Source organism: Astyanax mexicanus, chromosome 12 (genome assembly GCF_023375975.1).
Source record: "Astyanax mexicanus isolate ESR-SI-001 chromosome 12, AstMex3_surface, whole genome shotgun sequence".
NCBI classification, from domain to species: domain Eukaryota; kingdom Metazoa; phylum Chordata; class Actinopteri; order Characiformes; family Acestrorhamphidae; genus Astyanax; species Astyanax mexicanus.
In genome coordinates this window covers 47,658,867-47,668,955 of record NC_064419.1, presented here as the reverse complement: position 1 = coordinate 47,668,955, position 10,089 = coordinate 47,658,867, and positions in this window count along the sequence as shown.

Here is a 10,089-nt window from a genome sequence, read left to right as displayed (position 1 = left end):
TGATCTCTTAAAACTTTATGAATATGAACTTGTTTTCTTTGCATTATTTGAGGTCTGAAAGCTCTGCATCTTTTTTGTTATTTCAGCCATTTCTCAAACTTCTCTTTTCTGTAAATAAATGCTCTAAATGAGAATATTTTTATTTGGAATTTGGGAGAAATGTTGTCTGTAGTTTATAGAATAAAACAACAATGTTCATTTTACTCAAACATAAACCTATAAATAGCAAAATCAGAGAAACTGATTCAGAAACTGAAGTGATCTCTTCATTTTTTATTCAGCCTGGCCAAAAAAAAGTCTCCACCTGGATTTAAGTAAGTAAATGATGTGGGGTTGGTTGGTTGATGCTGCAGTTGGTCTGCAGGTTTAGGTTCAGCAACAGTATGTGCTGAAAGAATGAGGTCAGCTGACTACCTTAATATACTGAATATAGAGCAGATTATTCAATAATCAATGGATTTTTTCTTCCCTGATGATCACAGGCATATTACAAGATGATAATATCAGGATTGATGGTGCCGGAACAGTGAAAGAGTTCAGGGTTCAGGGAGCATGAGATCATCATTTATCATTTTCACACATGGATTGAGAGAGAGTTCACCACAGAGTCCAGATCTTAACCTCATTGAGAATCTTTGGGATGTGCTGGATGGAGAAGAGCTGCTTTGTGCAGTGGTTGGTCAGACTCATCCATCATCAATGCTGCTGCAAGATCTTGGTGAAAAATTAATCCAGCAGCACTGGATTGAAATAAATCTTGTAACATTGCAGAAGATTATTGAAACAATGCTACAGTGAATACAGTGTGACTTATTATGTTATTATACACAGTACTAGTGCTGGGCGATTTTCACGATTAATTTGGTTAATTCGAATTCATTCTTTTTAATGGGATTTTTAAAATGGAGTAATTGTGATTTTACATACAGACATTTTATCTTTTCAATCTAAAAGATCTGAAATCGCTCCTCATTTCTGAAGTGTTTATCCATCTTACCTTGGTTACTGGCGCCTCCCACAGACTGACCCGCGCATATTTTCTAAACATTACTCTGAAGAGTGAGCTTGTACGGAAAAAAAGGTCCAGTACTGTTCCAGCACTTTCTATACAAACAACCGGTGGAATAAAGCATATATTTATGTAGAAATAATTCCTACGGTTTCTAAAAACTGCATAATAACCTCTCCTTCAAAGTTTCTTCTGTGACCCGCTTTGTGCATTATTTCTCTATTTTTAGTCACAAACCCACATTCTGTAGAATAATCCCGCGTCCATCAGCGTGCAAGTTTTTCCACGTGAACAAAATAAAATAAAAAAAACTAAGCTTTTTTAGGCCTTAACTGCCCAGCACTTTATTAAGTAATAAGTGACAAAATGTCTTTATAAAAGCAAACAATTGTTAATAAATTAAAACAAATGACAGGACAAAAGGAATATTTATGTATTTTATTTTTACATTTACATAAAAAAAATATTAGTTACAAAAGTTTAACATATACACATTCAGAAACAGTAGTTAAAGCTGATTCATCCGTACACCCCATCAAAAGTGTATTTTGACATCTAATGCCTTTTTGAGTAAGTAACAACGGTGCTTGTGAATATTTTACTTATTGCTATCTTGGAAACAGAAAACACAGGTGCTACACTGAATACTGACTAAATATAACCTAAATGAGATGCTGGAGCTCCTTCAAAGCGTGAAGAACGATCAGCTCAGTTTCCTCTGCTGAGAAGAGTTTGTTGGATGCGTCCAGGTAGCTGCACCATTACAATAGCAATCCACCAAAGTCAGAGCTCACCTGATCTACTCTTAAATGGAATTGTAAGTGATTGAATGACTGTTTAATAATTCATTCATATAATTAATTAATAGACCTGGTACATGTCTTTTGCACGTTTTTCAAATTGTACTTTTCCCGCTGTTTTTACAGCAATGACACACTGACACGCCCTAAATCTTAATCCTAAACCTGCCCTGTTTGCCTATAGATCTTTAATATACGCCCCAAAGTGCTGAAGAAGACAGTGATGCTACACAAAGAGTAAATACACATGGGAGTATTAATGCACTTTTTTAATATCTTACCGCTGCAGCTGCTGAATTTGCTTAAAATAAATCCACCTGTTTGGTCTTTTGAAGGCCCTTTCTCCGTCTATAGATAACGCAACCAATCACCACACTAGAAGAGATGAGCAGAGCTGAGATTATCAGGAACAGGTGAGTATTATTCACCTTCAGCCCGGTCTTCTCACCGCTCACTGCTTTACTCTGCCGCTCACGCCTAAAACAACCTGAATACAGAAAAATAAAAATAATACAAATACAAAAGAAGAAGCAGAAAAAAACATTAGATCTGCAGTGAATGCATAATTATACATGTACACATATTATTTTAACTTTTATAGAAACTCTATAGACCTGATAAAAATAAATAATATCAATTCCATTAAAGGCTAAAATTTAGCCTTTAGACTAGAAGCTAACCACACTTTCTTACTAACTAATTTACTAGATCTGTGCTATCCAGGCCTGCACATATAACCATATAAATATTTCATTCTGACTATTTTTTTTGAGTTTGAGTGTTTATTTAAACAGGCTAATCATGTTTGTTCAAACAGGCTAGAATGGGTTTTAATGGGGCATATTTTATATACACACCTCATTGCAGCTAACGCTACAGGTTGTAAACAGTGTTTTTTCATAAGCTTCTTGTGTAGTTGTAAAGTTATTAATGCCTTGTATTAAATATCAGGACTCTCTGAATTCTACCAATGAGGTGTGGAGCTACTTTGAGCCTGGATAAAGATGTAAAAAGCGATTTAATTGAAAGAGGCAAAATATGCCCCATTAAAACCCATTTTAGTATGTTTGGACAAATGGAAAAACATTGCTGTATCTCTGAAAGCTGTGGGAGAGTGGAGGTGGTCTTTTCAACAAAGGTAAGTACTCTTTTCATGTTTTACTACACCAAAAGTCAATTACACACCAGAGTTCTCCTTTACGTTAAAGCAAGCTTTAATTATTTAATCATTTTTTTTACATGTTTAAATTTTTTTTGCTTTATTAAGTTAATTAAGCAATAATACACTTGAGGTGTGTATTGTGCTATAACATGTAATATTGGCACAGCTGTGCTGCGGTGGTGAGCACGAGGCACGATTATAGCTTCATAATGTCATTATCACTGTTTATTGAAAGTAGTTCCATTCAATGGCACGTAAGAGTCAAGAACCATCGTTACCCAATAATTATTATAGAATTAAATATATACACACATAAAACTATTGATATAATTGGATTTATTTTAAAAAATAAACGATTGATATTGGATTTATTAACTACAATAAAAGTACAATAAAACGATTTAGGATATCCAATTTTTAGCCAATTTTACACCGGACTTCTCCTTTAATGTTCTGTTTTTCTCCTGAAAATAATCAGAACTCACCGTGTGTGTAGAACTCTGCGTCTCCGTCCTGAATGTAATGACCGACTGGAGGCCAGAGAGTGCAGCGGTACTGACCGCAGTCCCTCACCGTGGCCTCCGGGAGCACTAGTGAGTAATCACTGTCCACTTCGTACGATTGATTAGCGAATTTATACAGAACTGTGACCTCGGTACGCAAATCTTTCAGCACAAGACCGATTAACCCCTCAGAATCTTCCTCTACCTGCAAATAAATACATAACAGCATCAGACCACACGTTCACTTACTGTATTTTTCTTACTAAAAGTTGCACTTAAAATACTTTAATTATCAGAAAAATCTTCAGAGCTCCTTATAATCCGGTGCTCCTTATATATAAATACTACCAGTCAGGTCTTAAGGAGCAGTAAAGCCACTCCACTGAGTTATTAGGGTGAGTTTTCAGTGAAGTTTCTCCAGCACTAAGGCTGGAGCAGTATTAGCATTAGTCGCTAACTGCACTAAGCACTAGCTCTTTCACAATTCAGAGGTGAGTATTGTCAGAGTGTAGCCTGCTGCTAACCTTTGGCTAGCATGCTGGAGCAGCATTAGCATTAGCCTCTAACCTTGCTAAGCGCTAGCTCAGCAAGCTCAGCCTATAGCCTGCTGTTGCCTACTCCAGCTAGAACTACTGGAGCAGCATTAGCATTAGCCGATATCGGTGCTAAGCGCTAGCTCTTTTGCTGTTCAGGAGGTGAGTATATCAGACTGTAGTCTGAGTGTTTACTGTGTTAAAACAAGCTACGTGGGACGAACCGCTAGCTAATATCACCCTGACTTACCAGAACACTCAGGGTTCCTCCATTTATCAAAATAATTCAATATATATTTCAAATAGTCTCAGCCCTGGACCCACATTTTCTCATGGTCATTAAGTCACAACCCATTTTTACAGAATACAAACAAAATAAATTTATTTTCTGAAAAAATAGCCTTGTAAAACATAAATACAATTTTAAAAAACATAAAAAAATGAATGTTCCTATGACTTTGTACTTGTCTTTTATATTGGTAAAAAAAGAGACAGAGACAGTTTCTTATTAATGTACTCTGAACGCACGCAAAGTGAATTTTAAAAAGCAATTTTTACATTTAAGAAACTGAGGAGGAGCATGACAACTACATGTATAAAAGTTACTACAGTAAAATAAAATTTCAGAACTGTGCAAAATAAAGGCCAAAAAAAGAAGTATTTCGCTTTTCTGTTTATCTCTACATTCAGAGAACATTAATAAGAAACTCTCTCTGTTCCCCAAATATAAAAAGAGTACAAAATTAGATGAGCATTCATTATTTTTATTTTTACTTTTTAAAAATATATTTATGTTTTACATGCTGTTTTACATGTTTTTTAGCACCTCCAGTTTACTGCTTATCTTTGTATCTTTGTAGAGTATTAGTTAAATGTTAAAACTGTCCAAATGTTTAAAAAAAAGTGTATCAAACTTCTTTCCTGACTTTAAAGTGACTCTTTTTCTCAGTTAAGCGCAGAGTAAAGCTGCTCTGATCCTGTTTTCTGAGGGAGTTCTTTGTTTTGTTTTCTTATGAAAGCAGAACTGTTGCATAATCGCAGAGTCTGAACTTCCTGTTCCTGTTTTACAGGCTGTTGTTTACTCAGACTGACGGCAGAGCTGCAGAGTTTCCCTGTTTTACTGTTCTGTTTGTTTAAATATGTTTAGGATTGTTTGTCGCAGGTAAGAATTAAAAAATTCTTAATTGGGCTATTCTAAAAACTAAAAAATTAAATGGTCTTATTAAATGCACAGTTATGTTGCCAGTGTTAAATCCTGTACAGTTTTGCACTCAGTTGTAAATTGTGTGATAAACAAGTGTTAAAGTGTTAAACTTTAACATCATTAGGGCTAAGCAATATGGTTTTAAAATAATATCACAATATTTTAGGGTACTTTTGCAATAACAATACTCATGGCGATATGAAAAAAAACTGACATTTACAAAAAAAAAATAAAGAATCAAGAATATTCTCTCGCACCAAAATAATAATAATAATAATAATAATAATAATAATAATAATAATAATATATTTTTTATTATTATTAAAGCTTTATTTCCCTTGTGAAAAGGAATTGCACTTAAGAGCAATACAAGTATGTTTAAATTAGGTAAAGAATACCTAAAGTACATTTTTAAATGTAATATATATATATATACTTTTTTTTATCAAAATACTCATTAAATATATATTTTTAGGCAATATGCTTTAAATTAAATGCTGTGTTAATAGAAAATAAATATGTCTTTGCGTTAAATACTGCTTAATGTGCATTTTTTCCAGTAGCATTTAAGTGTACTACACTATATGTGCACCAATACGTATAAAAGTACATTTACAATATGCTTTAAGTGTATTAAAAATGACGTAAAGACACTTTAGAATAACTTTTAGCCCAAAGTAATCCCCCACCAACCAGGTAAGATCCATAAATGCAAATTATTAATTTAACACTAACTGTGTTGGAAAAACTGTGTACTGATACTACAGCATAAAGCACTCACACCTATTTACTATATTAGCACTATAGCAGGGATGCTTCAAGATGATTTATAATATGATGAAAACTGCTATAAAAATAATATAATAATAACAATCCCGTTAGTATAGTATAGGAAATAGTATAAATTAGACTTTAAAATAAAAAAATAGTTCTAGTAGTTATTTTATATATTTTGAGCTTTTAAGTTGAAGGTTCTACAGGAAGGGTTTTGGAAATACGGAGATATTTGAGCTGCATCATTATTAGTATCATGACTGATCATTCTGGATCATTGACTTCTGTTACAAATCTCATAAAATTCTTGTATTTTTAATATCTCAGTTAGTTTGGGGTGTGCCATATCATATTATATCATATGCAATAATAACATTTCAATTTCATTTTGTTGCAGAAGTGTATTCTTGAAATATATATATATATATTTTAATTCAGTGTTTTGTCATATCGCCAAAAGTATCATTATCACAAAAATACCCTGAAATATTGTGATATTATTTTAGGGTCATATCGCCCACCCCCTCATTACTATTATTATTATTATTATTATTATTATTATTATTATTATTATTATTATTATTATTAATAAATCTAAAAACGGTTTAAAGAACAGTAACTTACTACAAAAGTAAAGTAATGTAACAACAAATAATTACCACAAAACTGAAGTGTAGCACATTTAGTGCAAACACACTATTAAAAGTAAATACAAAATATACTGATTTCAACAATGTCACAAATTTCACAATATGGATTTTTTTTGTAATTTGTCAGAATTTTTACAGATATTATTTTGTGCGATATGATAATAAATGTTGGGAGATGGGCCACGCCTTAATTACTACCTTATCTCCTCCTCCCTAGCTTATATATATATATATATATATGTTGAATATATATATTGAAATCTCTTTCAATTTCACTTTAGCCTCCATATATATATCCATATCCATAATAGCAAATCATTAATTTAACACTAACATAATAATAATAATAATAATATAATGAGAAACAGCTATACAAATAATATAATAATACAATGCAATTATAAAAATATTTTTTATAGTATAAATTAGACTTTAATATGAAAAAATAAAAGTAGTTCTAGTAGTAATTTTACTGTTTTTATCCTTTTTATATATATTTTGACAGGCTTTGGACTGTGTAGATTTTTTCCCGATCTGGCAACCCTGATTGTCATTATCAGCTGTTTAAAAAAATGTACCTTATACCAGCTGATCTTCCGGTACTGCAGACCTTTCTCAGTATCAGCTGTGCAGGGGATCTTCTTCACCATTGTCTCACCATCATTATCACCATCATCCTGCTGCACTGATAAAGAGAGTCTCAGCAAACTCAGCACTGCAGAGAAAAATACAATAAATAATCAATAATCAATCAATAAACCGTGACTGCGCTGTTTAATAAGAGTAATGCTCTGTATCTATCAGTCTCTCTACAGTTAAGTATCTGGATAATTATCTATATTAATATAATTGGTGAATTTGCTCTGAATACAGGAGTTTTCAGTAGTTTCGCTTTCTTGTTTACATACATTTCTGGGAAACTCCCTGCTTCTTGCAGCACAGACAGAGCTCCGTGCTGCGCGCGCGTCAAATTATATTAAATAATTAAATAATGCATATTCATAACCAATTAATCAATTAACCAATCGACTCACGTGTAGCAGTGAGAAATCCGCGCATATTCGGTATTTAATACTTTATTCTTGGATGTTTTGCAGCACGTCGTGTTCCTTAGCAGCTTTTTAAACCCCGCCCACTTCAGCTGCGTAGGGCCGTCTCATTGGCTGTTCTAAGCTGAACGCTGTCGCTCATTGGCTGTCGCTAAGCCAAAACAGTGTCACTCATTCTCTGTTTTCAACCAAAACATTGACACGTCATTTCCTGTGTGTAAGCGCGCTTTTTTTTTATAAAATAAGGAACTGAAACAAAATAAAACAAACAAAAACTCTTATAACTTAAAACTTTTGCAATAATATTCATAAAAATATAAAGTTGTGACTAAAATCATGTTTTGTGACTAAAATCATGTTAAAATAATGTCTTATTTTTAGGCAATTCGCAATATAAAATCATCACCACCAGCTGCCACAGTAATAGTAGCAGAATTAACGCAATAATTAAAAAGATATAAATGAATTATCTAAATATATATATTATTAGGCAGTGCTACCATTAAAAAAATTAAAAAATAAAAACTAGCAATTCCAATGCTTTTTAAATATATATTTATAGCATTTTAGTTAATTTAAAATTAATAAACATTAATTCAAAAATGTAATTAAATGTTGATGTGTTCATAATTAGGACTAAATTGATAAGTATATTTCATAGAGTTATCATAGGCTTACAAAATATTTACTCTTATTTTAAAATATTTTTAGATAATTCCAAAATACATTTTACATACTTTTTTACACAATTTCGAACAGTAAAATCAATTAAAAAATAATTTAATCTGTACTTAAATACATGATTGTAGAGAGGATAAGAATAGAAGGATGTAAATGCAAGTAATATGAAATATATGAAAACAAACACAATACAAAAAATATACCACAAATTGTACCTTTATTTTGAGTATTTTTTTATTTCATTCTAAAATACATTTTACGTACTTACTTCAGACCTGACTTATGTTCCAGTGATAAAACTATATAATATTGCACTTTTTTCTATAATGCACTAAAACAGGTTCAGCAAATAAATAAAATACTAAATAAATACATAAGTATAAAATTTATTGCATTGTGGAATTATTTGTGCAACACTGTTATTTTTATTCTGTAACTTTTATAAAACTTTTGTTTTATTTCACAGTAATTCCTAAGCATTCCTAAACTCATAAAAAGTGTTTTCTTTGTCTCATTAGCTGGTATGCTTCCATGATTTACTTCACCAGTGTGCAGATTTTTATTTTTTCAATGCAGTGGGCGGAGCCTAACTGCTGTTTGATTGGCCAATGAATGTCTATTCTGATGGACAATAGATTTTAATGTGTGTAATTTCAGGAATACACAACAAAATAAAAACACAAATTTTGTCCATTGCAATGCACACAAGCTCTAAAAGGGATTTAAAAAAATAAGGACTAAGCATATTTTTTTATATTCATTTGTTTATCAGTGACTTTCAGAGACTCGGAAAAAGTCAAAATCATGTTTAAACAGGGTGAAAGAGGATGTCATGGCTTTCCATTTTCCACAACAGTATATGATATTTACCCAGGAATAATGATGTTTCATCTTAAATTATGTTGTTATAAGTAAAATTAACAACCAAAAAATGGATTACTATAACAGACATCCCAAGTTGCAAAGTTCATTTACTCCCCCGTGAATAATGCTAAAATCACTATTACCAACTGTACAGCAAGCAAGACTTCCATTGTTTTTATATTTGCCGGACATGGATATACTTTAGAGTAGTCTGAGGAGAAATGAGTTTTGATGGGAGCCATGATGCTCCTGAATGCATCCCGGAAGAAAGCACTCTTTGGAGAGAACGGGCCAATCAGAACTCTCTCTGTTTTGCACGGAGAAGACTTGGGAAGTCTGCTATAAAAGCAATGAAAAAATAAACGTAAAATCTCTATAAATCATCTATTCAGAAAGTCACTGAAAGGCTATATTGCTGTTACTCAATCTGCCAACTGTGGCTAAAAGACAAAACAACTGCAGAAATTATTCTAGCAAAGAAAGAGTGTTTTTTAATGTCAATTCTTACATTTTGCTGTTGGAGAAATCATTGGAATACCAGTCAAAAGTTTGGACCCACCGCCTCAATCAATGTTTTATTTTATTTTTTTCCGTACATAGATAATGAACACATAAAGAAATCATGTAGTAACTTAAAAGTGTTAAACAAACCAAAATACTCTGTTAACTTGTAGTTTCTTTCCTGGGTCGGTCCTGATGAGTGCCAGTTTCATCATACTACTTTCAAAGCTCTCAGTGAAAGCCTTGTACTATGACACTTATTGTTCTAGAATTTCCCATCTGGATCAATAAAGTATCTATCTATCTATCTATCTATCTATCTATCTATCTATCTATCTATCTATCTATCTATCTATCTA